The sequence below is a fragment of the Quercus suber genome, unplaced genomic scaffold, assembly GCF_002906115.3.
Source record: "Quercus suber isolate HL8 unplaced genomic scaffold, Cork oak 2.0 scaffold_308, whole genome shotgun sequence".
Taxonomy (NCBI): Eukaryota; Viridiplantae; Streptophyta; class Magnoliopsida; order Fagales; family Fagaceae; genus Quercus; species Quercus suber.
In genome coordinates this window covers 330,649-344,157 of record NW_027069764.1, presented here as the reverse complement: position 1 = coordinate 344,157, position 13,509 = coordinate 330,649, and the positions used below count along the sequence as shown (strand labels likewise).

General features: G+C 34.7%; 1 long non-coding RNA gene across 12 annotated transcripts; it reads left to right on the top strand.

Moving 5' to 3' along the window:
- The first annotated feature begins 4,431 nt into the window (after positions 1-4,431).
- LOC111986655 (uncharacterized) lies at positions 4,432-13,509 on the top strand. 12 transcript variants are annotated; one of them, XR_010632687.1, is made up of 7 exons: positions 4,435-4,638; positions 5,419-6,272; positions 6,442-6,550; positions 6,698-6,814; positions 6,961-7,060; positions 7,152-7,246; positions 7,960-8,283. It is a non-coding gene; the product is annotated as an uncharacterized LOC111986655 (long non-coding RNA). The 12 variants fall into 12 exon arrangements; XR_010632684.1 differs by having other exon boundaries at positions 6,383-6,550; XR_010632683.1 differs by having other exon boundaries at positions 6,375-6,550.

The following is a 13,509-nucleotide window of genomic DNA, read 5'->3' as shown; positions in this document are numbered from 1 at the left end:
ATTTTCGCCTGGCCCCTACTTAGTGTGCCGTGAATGTATTTAGGATATTAGGGTGTGTAGATACCCTGAATGAGAAAATGGGGCTGAGACTGACTCACCACGATGTGAACTGGTGTTACAACCTTCATCTAAACCTATATATGACCAAAATAACCCCTAAACTTTAAAATGACCAAAATATCCTCGAAACCTAAAAAATGACCAAAATACTCCAAAACCAATAGAACAACGAAAATGCCCCTTAAACCAGTAAGTCGATAAAAATACACCCTAAACCTAAAAAATGACCAAAATCCCCCCTAAAACTAAAAAATGACCAAAATACTCCCTAAACATAACAAATGACCAAAATACCCTCTAAACCCCTATTTTCATAATTTTAAAGGCTTCAGGTGTATTTTGTTCATCTTATAGGATTAGTGGTATGTTGGTCATTTTAGATATTTTGAGGGGTATTTTGGTCATTTTATAGGTTTAGAGGTATTTTGGTCGTTTTGGTCAATTTTTAGGTTTTGGAGGTATTTTGGTCATTTTTTGGGTTTTAGGGGATATTTTGGTAATTTTTAGGTTTCGAGGGTATTTTGGTCATTTTATGGTTTTGGTGGGTATTTTGGTCATTTCTTAGGTTTGGGGGTATTTTGGTCAATTTTTAGGTTCTGGGGGGTATTTTGGTAATTTTTAGTTTTCAAGATTATTTTGATCAATTTTTAGGCTTCGGGATTATTTTGGCCATTTTTTAGGTTTCGAGTGTATTTTGGTCATTTTTTAGGTTTCGGAGGGTATTTTGGTCATTTTTTGGATTTTAGGGGTACTTCGGTAATTTTTTATGTTTTGGCGAGATTTTGGTTATTTTTTTAGGTTTTGGGGGTATTTTAGTCATTTTTCAGGTTTCGATAGTATTTTGGTCATTTTTTGGGCTTTGGGGATATTTTGGTAATTTTTAGATTTTTGAGGTATTTTGGTCATTTTTTGGATTTTGGAGGTATTTCAATCATTTTTTATGTTTCGGGGGTATTTTAGTCATTTTTAGATTTCGGGAGTATTTTGGTCATTTGCTTAGGTTTTGGGTATTTTGGTCATTTTCTTTTGTTTTGGGGGTATTTTAGTCATTTTTAGGTTTCGAGGGTATTTTGGTCATTTTTGGGGCTTTGGGGATATTTTGGTAATTTTTAGGTTTTTGGGATATTTTGGTCATTTTTTTGGATTTAGAGGTAATTTTTGTAATATTTAGGTTTCGGGGGCATTTTGGTCATTTTTTTAGTTTCAGGGGTATTTTGGTTATTTTATGGTTTTAGAGTATTTTGGTCATTTCTTAGGTTTGGGATCATTTGGTCATTTCATAGGTGACCTATCCCAGTGCTTTAGGTGACCTATGCTAGTGCTTTTGGAGCGCTGGAATAGTTTGATCCTATTCCAACGCTTCAAAAAGCGCTGGGACAAGTCATTCTCATTACCTTATGGAGAGAACTGTCCCAGCGCTTTTAAAAGCGCTGGGATAAGTCATTCTCCATATGGAAATAGAGAGACCTGTTCCAGCGCTTTTAAAAGCGCTGGAATAGGGTGCCCTATCCTAGCGTTTTTAAAACTGTTGGGATAGCCCCAAAAAGCACTAGGACAGCTCTTTTTCCATAAGGGAATGAGAATGACCTATCCCAGCGCTTTTTAAAGCGTTGGGACAGGTCCCTCCATTCCCTCATGGAGAAAGAGCTGTCCCAGCGCTTTTAAAAGTGTTGGGATAGGTCATTCTCCATAACGAAATGAGAATGACCTGTCCCAGCGCTTTTAAAAGCGCTGGGACAGGTCATTCTCATTCCCTTATAGAGAAAGAGCTGATAGGTTTTTCCCATAAGGGAACTTGGTAACCCTATCCCAGCGTTTTTGGGCTTCCTATACCAGTGTTTTTGAAAAATGCCGATATAGCCCTCCTATTGCAGCGCTTTACAAGCGTTGGTTTTGAGTGCTGATACAAGCTTATCTATTACGGCATTTTTTCAAAACGCCAGGAAAAAAACGCTGGGACAGGTCATTTTTTTGTAGTGGTGGGTTTTCCGCCTTTGTGGGGCATGTATCGTGCTTACTCGTACAACTTACGCTCTACTAACTCTCGAATCTCGACTTGGGTCTGATATCGATTAAGACATATCTTCATTCAATTATTTTCTTCTTTTATACGGTTAAGTGCTCTACGAAGTTCATCGATCGTGTCTCTTGGCATCTGCAATGCGAGTCGCCAAGATTACGAATAACATGCATGCTTCTCACAATCAATATTAAGTTTACATAGTACGAATGCATCAACAGTGACATACATCTAAAACATAGTTGGGGAAAGTGACATACATATAAAACATAGTTAAGGAAAGTAGTTCTCCAACAAAGTCCAATTACACCACCACACGATTACTCTTCATCTGACATCTCCACGTCTGACTGATAAATGTCTGCTGCAAGAAGTGATTGCATGTATTGTGCTTGCTCGTACAACTTACACTCCATTAACTCTCGAATCTTGACTTGGGTCCGATATCGATTATGACGTATCTTTATTCGATTATTTTCTTTTTTTATGTGGTTCAGTGCTCTATGAAGTTCATCGATTGTGTCTCTTGGCATCTGTGATGCGAGTCACCAAGGAATTGGCAACTTATAATCGACCAACTCATCATAAAACATTTCATGTTCACGGAGTAACCAAGCCCACTCCTGCCTCATGGTATTGTGAACCCTTGCACTATTTCTCAGATTCGAATCAATTGGATAGCTAAACTCATCTTCCAATACCCAGTAACGACCCATCGCAGTGAACACATCGTGAGGCCTATAGATGTAAGGGTTGCCAGAACCAGACATTGACGCTTGATTGTACCCCCAATGTAAGTCATCAAGAACAAGTGACTCTCATACTAAGATGTGTGGATATTTCAATAAGTCCGATAAAAATAGATGAACATTTTGTGAAATTTTTAAAGGTAGATAATACTTCTAGAAAAGGTCTTTTCAATGAAATTATAAATGCAATAAAAAATCTTGAACTTGATATTAATGATTTTCGTGGACAAAGATATGATAATGGGTCTAATATGAAAGGGAAAAAACAAGGGGTACAAAAAAGAATTCTTGATATAAATCCTAAAGCATTTTGCACACCGTGTGGTTGTCATAATCTCAACATTGTCCTATCTGATATGGCTAATTCTTGTCCTAAAGCTATATCTTTTTTTGGAGTAGTACAACGTATATACACACTATTTTCTTCTTCTACAAAACGATGAAAAATTTTACAAGATAATGTGATAGGTTTAACTCTTACGCCATTGTCACAAACACGTTGGGAAAGTCGAATTGAAAGTATGAAAGTAATAAAATTTTAAAGTTCTAGAAATAAGAGATGCTTTTTTACAATTGGCAAAAACAAGTGAAGATCCCAAAACAAAAACAAAAAGTGAAGCTGATTGTTTAGCAATATATGAGATTGAAAGTTTTGAGTTTTTGCTAGCTATGACTATTTGGTATGACATATTATTTTCTGTTAACTCTGTTAGTAAAACTTTACAATCGAAAGACATGCATATTAATGTTGCTGTAGATCAATTAAAAGGTCTCATGTCTTTTTTTTAAAAAAAATATAGAGAATATGGATTTACATCTGCTATGAATTCATCTAAAGAAATTGCAACCAAAATGGAAATAGAGCCTATATTTCGTGAAAAACGTATAATTCGTAGGAAGAAACAGTTTGATGAGAATATCAATGATAAGACAACACAATCCGCTGAAGAATATTTTAGAATTAATTATTTTTTATATATAGTAGATCAAGCTATTTCTTCAATTGAAAGTAGGCTTGAACAATTTCAAATATATGAAAATATTTTTGGTTTTTTATTTAATTTTGAAAAAGTAAAATCACTAGATGAGAATAGTTTGAAAAAAAAAAATTGTCTTAATCTTGAATGTTTTCTCACACATGAAACTTATTCCGATATTGATGGCTTAGATTTATTTTCAGAACTACAAGTTTTAAAAGAAGTTTTGCAAATAAATGAAAACTCTCCAATTAATGTACTAAATTATATAAAGAGGCTAAAATCTTTTCCAAATGCATGTATTGTTTTCAGAATATTACTAATTATACCTGCTACAGTTGCTTCTGCATAAAGAAGCTTTTCAAAATTAAAATTAATAAAATTCTATTTAAGATCAATTATATCATAAGAAAAATTAAGTAGATTAGTCATATTATCAATTGAAAATGAAATAGTAACAGAATTTGAATGCAAAAATTTAATTAATAATTTTGCCACTCACAAAGTAAAAAAAAAAATTTAATTAAAAAAAATATAAATTTATAATTAAATATAATAAAAAACCTTGTTTAAAGCTTTCGCAACCAAATTCATTGGGCCGGCCCTGCCCACCAACTTTATGTTTGCGTCAATTTACAACCCAATAACCTCCTCATCTCTCATCTTTCTTCAAATTGGAATAAAAAAACACAGATTCAGTTTCGGCTCTATATCCTCCTCTTGCTTCTTCTCCTTCTACATTCTCTTTCATCTTCAATAAAAGATATCTCCACGCCCTTTCATCAAACTTAAATTCACCATGGACTTTCAGTGCACGATATTCAATCCAATGGTATGTTCCTTGCACGTTGCAATATAAATTCTTAATACAAAACCTGATACCATTATCTGAAATGTAAGCATCCCACTCCTTATTCTTCATATTAAGCACAGAAAATCACCACCAAAACAAAATTTTCATAAACGCTATTGGGAGTTTCAGCATAGTGAAACCGCTTTGATGGAACACACCAGGTCTAGCATTTGCGTTGATGTAAAGTGGATTATTAGGTTGATTTTGATATGCATTGATTTAAGTTGGATATCTTTTTGTCCTTTTTTTGTTTCCCAAACACACATCCCCTTTGAAAATCCATTGTCCTTTATCACTCTGTTCTCTATCTTTTGTCATTGCTCTCTTTATTTCTTACCCTTGAGCCTACAGCTGTCTCCTTCACTTGTGTCTTGGCCTGTAGCTGGAATTTCGCAGATTTACGTTGATTGTTTGAGTGTGATCATACTTATCAGAAAAAGAGTGAATTGTTTGAGCTGTCATTCCCACAAACAGAATATATTGTCCTGAGCTTAGTGTTTAGAGATGTGGCCCTAGATAGAGCGTAGTGGTGTTAATGGATTGATTTAACTGGTCCCAATTAGTTGGGAGTAGGGTTAGTTGCGTTGGGTAATCCAATTTCAGTTGATTTTAGTATAGAATGCCTGTTCTTGCTTTTGATTTCAATCAAGTACTGTGTTTATTTCACATTTTATTATATTTATTTTTGGTTGATGAAATTTCAGTTTTCGATCTTGCTTTGATATAACATGGGGTTTTGTAATAATAATTGGTTATTAGGGGGAACTTGTAGCTTCTGGGGCAAATGTTGGCGGTTACTGGTGGCAGCTCATGGCCAGATTCTAACTTTGGGTAACCTTATGCTTCGTGGTCGCCCTTTGGTGAATCATTGTTGTAATGAAGAATCTATGGATCACCTGCTGATTTTCTGTCCGGTAGCTCACTCTATGTGGATGTATTTGCTTCAATTGTTTGGGATTGATTGGGTTATGCTAGGTTCAACTGCAAACTTATTATTTTGTTGGTATCATTAGTTTGGGAAACATAATTCCAATATTTGGAATTTGGTTCCAAGCTGTTTGAGGTGGACTATTTGGACCGAACGTAATCGACATTCTTTTGAGGATACTGAAAAATCTCTAGCTCAGTTGTTAGATTTGTGCCAACGGACTCTCTTTGATTGGTCTCAGTGTTGGGGTTTCTTGGATTGTTCTGCTCTTATGGATTTTCTTTTATCTCTTAGAATAGTTTAATGACCGTTTGCTCCTATTTGTTTCTGTTTGCTCTTTGTTCACTATTGTGAACTCTATGCATCTTTCCTTCTATTCCTTTTTAATAATATTTTCTTTCTTATCTATCCAAAAAAAAAAAGTTACTGGTGACAGTTACTGTTTCCATTCCTTTTCTGATAGAACATAAAAGGTTGATAAAATTGGAAATTTTGAAGCTTTCTATCGCAAGTCTTTGCGTATCCAAATGCAGCAGGAGAAATGGGACTTCAGGTGTTCAGCATTGGTGTTTTACCACCTTTGCTTTGGTTTGTGATCTATTGTTGAAAAGTATCGTCTTATTAATTGAGTTGATGACACACTGGTAGAGCAGCTTGTGAAATCTGATCAAACTTGTTAAGAGAGGTGAGTCCCTAGTTAATTGGTGTTGCTTGTGTTGGTGTGATGGGGAATTGGTAGACCATCTTTTACTTCATTGTAAATTTTCTTATGCTTTATGGAATGAAGTTTTTTAGGTGTTTGGGGTCCAATGGATTTTGCTGAAGACTGTTTTCTCTCTTCTTTTTGCATGGAGGAATTGGTTTGGGAAGCAACTGCCAAATATCTGGAATATAGTTCCAGCTTGTCTTGAGTTGCTTTTCTTGGTGGCTTTACCTCATATATCCCTTTTTTTTTCTTTGTTGGTAAAACCTCCTTTCTCCTATTGTAAAGTAAAGGGCATATTCATATTTCTGGAGGAGAATAATGTGAAATATATATATTCTTCCATCCAATCTTGGAACTCCATTTTGTTGCATCTTATAAATATTAAGATGTTACTGTCTTTGCAGGATTTTGATGTCTGAGACTCTATGATTTCTGCTACTGGGAGGTTATCAGAAAAATTCCTGTGTTCTTCCAGCACTTTGTTGCCATCTCATACAATTGTTGACATATCTGGAACAGAGGTGATTTGAATTTACTTTTGTTATTAATATCTGCCTGAAGTATTCTAGATTCTACTCTAAAATAAATCTAGAATGAAGAATTTCCATATTAATTTATCTAAGCTATCAAAGTATCAGATGTTGAATTCTCTTTCGTTGTGTAGCAGTGCAGATAGAAAATTCAGAGAAGAAAGTGCAAAGCTACTAAGCTATCTAATACGGAAATGTGAGAGACTAATACTTCCATACATTGTTCCAATACACAAGGTTTAATAAGTCATTTAGCTATTATGACATTTATCAAGATCTGTTATTCTTTTTGTATCCAATCTCTTAAGGAACGGATTTTATTGTTCAGGCACTTGTGGCCAGGCTTCTTGAGGGCACCAGGTCAATGTGAATAATTGCATTATACATGGAGTTCTTGTAACTGTTGGGGATCTTACTAGAGTGGTGAGCTATGTTCTATTCTTCCTAGATTGTCTGATTACGTGTTGATTTTGGATGCCTTATTTTATCTAGATTTCTACTGGCACATCTTTTCTACAGTTTGTTTCATCACAAAACATGCTCTACAAGCTTGACACAGAAGATAATTATTCTTGTACCTTTTTTTTGATAAGTAATTGAAGAGAGTTTTCAAGAAAAGAAACTTGAGATTTGGAATAGATATCTGTTTCCCCTCAAATATCTATTGATTTCTTAAATTAAATATATCAACTATGTAAGTTTTATGTTTAAATTCATAAAATACATGATTATGTGAGCTTTTGAGGAATAAATTATAAAAATGTGATTTTTTTAATAAATATTTTCAAAAATTAAATTGGTTTGATAGAATTGTAACCATTTTACCAGATCAACCAAGAATTGCTGGTTCAATCTTGTTGAATCTTCATCTGTCAAAACAGTTTAAAGGGCCAACAAGACTGGAAATTGCCTTGATTCTAATCATCTGTATACCTCATTATATTTTTTTTGAGATTTTTTTTGTTCATTGGATCTTAAATTTTTCAAAATTTCATTATGGTATACTGATAGTTATTGTACATCATGTTTGTTGACGAGTCCTCATGTGATTGACTATAATTGATGGCATTTTTTTTCTCTTTCATTATTATTATTATTATTAAATTTATATATTGTTGGTTTTTCTTTTTGTATAGGGTGGTTATTTAATGAGACAATATATTCCTGAACATATGCCTTTAATTGTTGAAGCTTTATTGGATGGAGCAGCTATCACAAAACGTTAAGTGGCTGTTGCTACTCTTGGTGAAGTTGTGCAGAGCACTGGGTATGTGACATTTTTCTTAAGGTTCTTTATGATATGTAATTTATTTGAAGATAGTTTTTATCAAGTTTTGAGGCAGCGTCTAATATCGATGGTGTGAAATTGTGGATGTAATATTTGTTCCATGAGAAGCATCATGTTGAAATTCATAGCAAAGTGATATTTAGATTTCAATTCATTGGTTATTCACGTCAAATTTGAGCATCTTTTCTTTGTCATTTTTGTTACTCTCTTCGATTGATCAGCTCAATTACAATCATTAATATTTATGCAAATCACATACAAGGGCTTTGGGTGTGTCTACATATCGCAGATTCATGCAAATAGCATATGAGGGCTTTGGATGTGTCTAGGTAGCACAGAGGGCACTTGGGTGCGGGTTTGTGCCTTGGTGTCATTAATGTCTGACTGAAATCCTATGCAAGACACTGTTTAAGATGTGTCTTTGAAGCAAAATCCTATGCAATCTGTTGAAGACATGCTTTCATTGATATTGATATTTCTTTGTGATATAGAAATAAGTCAAGTTCTGATTTTAAATAGTGAGGGGCTCTCATATTGTCAAGTTCTGATTATTCCCTATCCTCAACTAATGGCAATTTGTTCCCATGGAAAATCATGTGGCGCTCAAAGGTCCCATCTAGGGTAGCTTTCTTCTCTTGGACTTCTGCTCTAGGGAAGATCTTATCTATAGAAAATCTCCGGAATAGAGGTATGTTGATCTTGGATTGGTGCTGCATATGCAAAAAATGTGGGGAGACTATGGATCACCTGCTCCTTCATTGACCTATAGCTTTGGAGCTGTGGACTATGGTGTTTTGTTTATTTGTCCTCCACTGGGTTATACCAATGAAAGTCATTGATATGTTTGCTGCTTGGCAAGGGTCTTTGGCAAGCATAGAAAATTTTCTTTTTGGCTGGCTGTCGCACATTGCATTATGTGGTGTCTTTAGCAAGAGCGGAATTCCAGAAGTTTTGAGGGATGTGAACAGAATATCTTAGAAATTAGCCTTTTTTTTCCATAGTTTGTTGGATTAGAGTGCTGCTTTCTATCTCCACCTTGTTTTTCTCTCTTACATTTGTTTGATCATTGTACTTTGAATTGATTGTACTTCTCTCTTAGTACACCGCCAGTGAATTAGGTTTGTTTTATATCCAATAAAATATTTTCATTACTTATCAAAAAAAAAAAAAAAAAGAAACAAAAACAAAACTAGTGAGGAGCTATCATGGGCAAGTCTTTGGAAGTGTAATGGGAACGGGTCACACCATGTAAAATCATTTATTGCTTTTTTTTTTTTTTGGGGGGGGGGGGGTGGTAAGTGAAACATGCACTTTGTACTCATTATCTCACCCTTCATTCTGAACTTTCAGGAGAGGTGATGCCATTTGAGTTGGTGCTCATTGGCTATTTTGTGCTTAAGGTTGCAGGTGGAAGGAAAATTATTTTTTGCATAATGAACTATATAGGGGAATATCCTCCTAAAATTAATTTCGCTTTAAATAGAAGTTAATTTGGAGGTAATAGTAGCTTCTAGCTCAGTTAGGTATTTAATGGCCTATAGGTTTGGTTTTGGCTTGGCTTATGGTGTGGGGATACAATCTTGAAGGATGCCTTTCCAATGTATTGTATAGATAGATAAAGAGGCTTTTGCATGATGTAGTTTTCAACTGGGATATTTTGTTTACTAAACTTGTTTATGATTGGGAGGTAGGGAGTTTGCAGTTGTTTCTTGGTATTCTCTACCCCATTAGAGTTAATAGGGATGAGGAAGATCGGTTGTGTTGGACCTCTGCTAGGATCTACCATAATTGAAATACTACTGTATTCAAAGCAAGTCTTTCTCATACTTTTTTGATAATTTCTGATAGGTAATGGTAGTATTTCAATATTCTTCTGAAAGCTGGTCTTTCTCATCCCTATTTACTTTGATAGCTAATTCCCACACATATAACGTCCATAAAAGCAGAAACTCTAGCTATGCTGCTAAAAGCTCGCATCCTTCCAAAGGTTTTTGCATTCCTTTCTTTTCAAATGCTCAACAGGAGAAACAAGGGGATGACCCTTCAGTCTCTGAATTTTTTTTCTTTCCAAACAAACCTTTATATTGAACCAAAACTTCCAAAACATTTTTTTTTAATACAGTTTAAGACTTAAGAAATATGTGTGTCAGTGTTTTTTCTCCTTCCTTTTTGATAATATTTTGTTTACTTGTTGAGTATTCTTTGCATTTAATTAAATTCCTCATTTTTCTTTATAGTAGACTTTTCTTAACTTATTTTTTTAATAAAAGATTTAATAAAAAATGAAATGGAAAAGAAAAAGAAGATAAAGGTGCCAAAAAGCAGGAGATTTTCTTCCTCCTTTCTTAAGCTGAGGTTACATAGTGGACAAGGCTAATTTTTCTTTATCCTTCTATCTATTTTAAGTTACATAGTGGCTGAACTTGCTTGGAAAAACATAGACTGAAAACTTTAAAATAACCTAGTGGGAGACCCCTTTTTTTGTGTTTGGGGGGGTGGGTGATATTTACTTTTTAGGGGGCTTTTGAAAATGAAAACTGACAACTACAATCAAGTTCAAGAACTTGATGACACTTTGGTGAATTCACGCCCCATTTCATCTCTCCTTATATCATTTCCTGCTTCCTTGATCATGCAACAAAGTTCATAGCAGAGAAAATTTATGCCATTGTGTGCAAGAGTCACACCATGCTGTGCTTAACGATTGCTACAACTCGAATTTACTCCAATATTGGAGAAATTTTCAATTCATAATTTCATGCGCTATTGGATTTTTGCAACTGGAATTGATCTGTGTGACTTAATGATAAAAAGAAGATAAAGGTGCCAAAAAGCAGGAGATTTTCTTCCTCCTTTCTTAAGCTGAGGTTACATAGTGGACAAGGCTAATTTTTCTTTATCCTTCTATCTATTTTAAGTTACATAGTGGCTGAACTTGCTTGGAAAAACATAGACTGAAAACTTTAAAATAACCTAGTGGGAGACCCCTTTTTTTGTGTTTGGGGGGGTGGGTGATATTTACTTTTTAGGGGGCTTTTGAAAATGAAAACTGACAACTACAATCAAGTTCAAGAACTTGATGACACTTTGGTGAATTCACGCCCCATTTCATCTCTCCTTATATCATTTCCTGCTTCCTTGATCATGCAACAAAGTTCATAGCAGAGAAAATTTATGCCATTGTGTGCAAGAGTCACACCATGCTGTGCTTAACGATTGCTACAACTCGAATTTACTCCAATATTGGAGAAATTTTCAATTCATAATTTCATGCGCTATTGGATTTTTGCAACTGGAATTGATCTGTGTGACTTAATGATTTAATCTGGATCAATGTTATCACTATATGATTCTTTTGTTCAAACTGTAATTTAATATATATTTGATTGAGATAACTTGGTCGTATAAATTTGTCAGGTATGTTAAAATTCCATAAAATGAGTATCCGCAGCTACTTGAATGGTGAGTTAGCATGGTCTGCCAGACTGGAAGCACTGAAGGGATCTACTTACGACTTAGACTTCTGAGTTGTATCCTGTACAACATTTTTTTGTACTAAGGTTGTTCTTGTTTAGATCCTTGGAATTATTGGTGCTCTGGATCCTCATGTGCATAAAAAAAAAATCAGCCAAGTTAGCTGGGGCTGCATGGAGATGTAGCCTGTGCTACCAGTGATTCAGGTCATGTTCAGTCCTTGGATGATCTGCCTATGGATCTGTGGCCATCTCTTGCAACGCCTGAAGATTATTAACCCACAGTAGTGCATCAACCTGACATATGACTTTGTTTATTTTTGCTTGTTATATTAATTTCTGTGGCTCTAGGTTGCGATCAATTCTCTCATGCGAATACTTCGGGATCCTTCTCTTGCTAGTTACCACCTTAAGGTGGTTGGATCACTTATGTTCACATTTAAGTTATGGGTAGCAAAATGGAGTGATTTTTTCTTTTTATTTTGTTGTATTTTTTTCTTTTAATTTTTTGTGTATTTGAGATACTTTTTTATTTTAACTGCTGTTAATCTCCCCGATGTTGATATAATTATTTTTATTACACTCTTTGTTTTGCAAGATTAGTCAATGGGTCTCGATTGTATTATTTAAAAATAAAACCTGTAAAGTAATACTAATATCCCAATGGATCACGTTGTAACAATTCTAATCTCAATCAACTACTGCCAACTTTGGATTGTACCATGCAATACCATGTCAACCCATAACATATTATGATTTTTGGAGGCAATCATATGTGGTTGATATGATAACTTTTAGTAATTCAGTTTATATATATCAACCCACACCACCCCCACCCCTCCCCGGCGGGCAAAAAGGGAAAAAAAATTATGGAATTTTTGGTGTTGGTGATTGTTTGTGATTTTAGAGTGTCTGAAGAAACTTCAAATAATGTTTAGAATTTAGAGTTTGTTTACAAAGAAAAGGAAAAAAAAAAAGGGAAAAGGGTCTTGTGGCTAGTGCTTTACATTTGCTATGTTATTGATTTGTATGGCCTGTGGCTTTGTTGGACTTTGCCCTGTCATTTAAAAAATTAAAAAAAAAAATTAAAAAATTAATTAATTCAGGTTGTATGTGCTTTGTTGTGTGTTGTGTTGATAATTAGTTGTAGATGACTGTTCTGCGATGCACTGTTATTGCTTATTTAAAGGAGATTTCTTGCAAATAGCGTAAACTAGTGTAATTTTAACTCATTTAAGAATTGATGAATCGTAGTGATGGACTACTGGTTTGATATTAAGATGCTCACTGTTCTGATGTGCAGTTATGTATTAGCTCTGGAGGTAAAAGCTTGACTTCCAAAATGCCAAGGGATAGAAGAAGGCTTTCCTGTGTGCAGATTTTGGTGCCCTGAGCATGGAACAAGGTATACCAGAAGAAAAGTTGGGATCAGTCAATGATGTGAAAGAATGTGAAGAAGCTAGGTGCCCAATCTGCATGGAACACCCTCATAATGCTATTCTCTTCAAGTGTACCTCCCATGGGAAGGGCTGCCGGCCTTGCATTTGCAATACCAACTACTGGCACGCCAGTTCTGTACTTCATTTATTCCATACTCCTCAAGGGCACTAGACCCTTGTGAAATCTCGTTGCAAACAAAGGGCAAAGAATGCAGCACTTTCTCAGAACTTGGGTAAGAGAGTAGTTATGAAGCACGGGTGCGTTTCAGGATTCGGGTGTAGGTGCGGGACTCGGCAATTTTTGAAAAAGTAGGGTGCGGGTGCGGTGATTAAAAAATTATTAAAAATATTTATATTTATATTTTTAATATATTGCTAAGCATACTTTTTCACATTATACAAATATATACCAAATTTAAGAATAGTATTAGATAATAACTAAAACATGATGTTCATAAATTAAATACAACCCACAACATTATTACA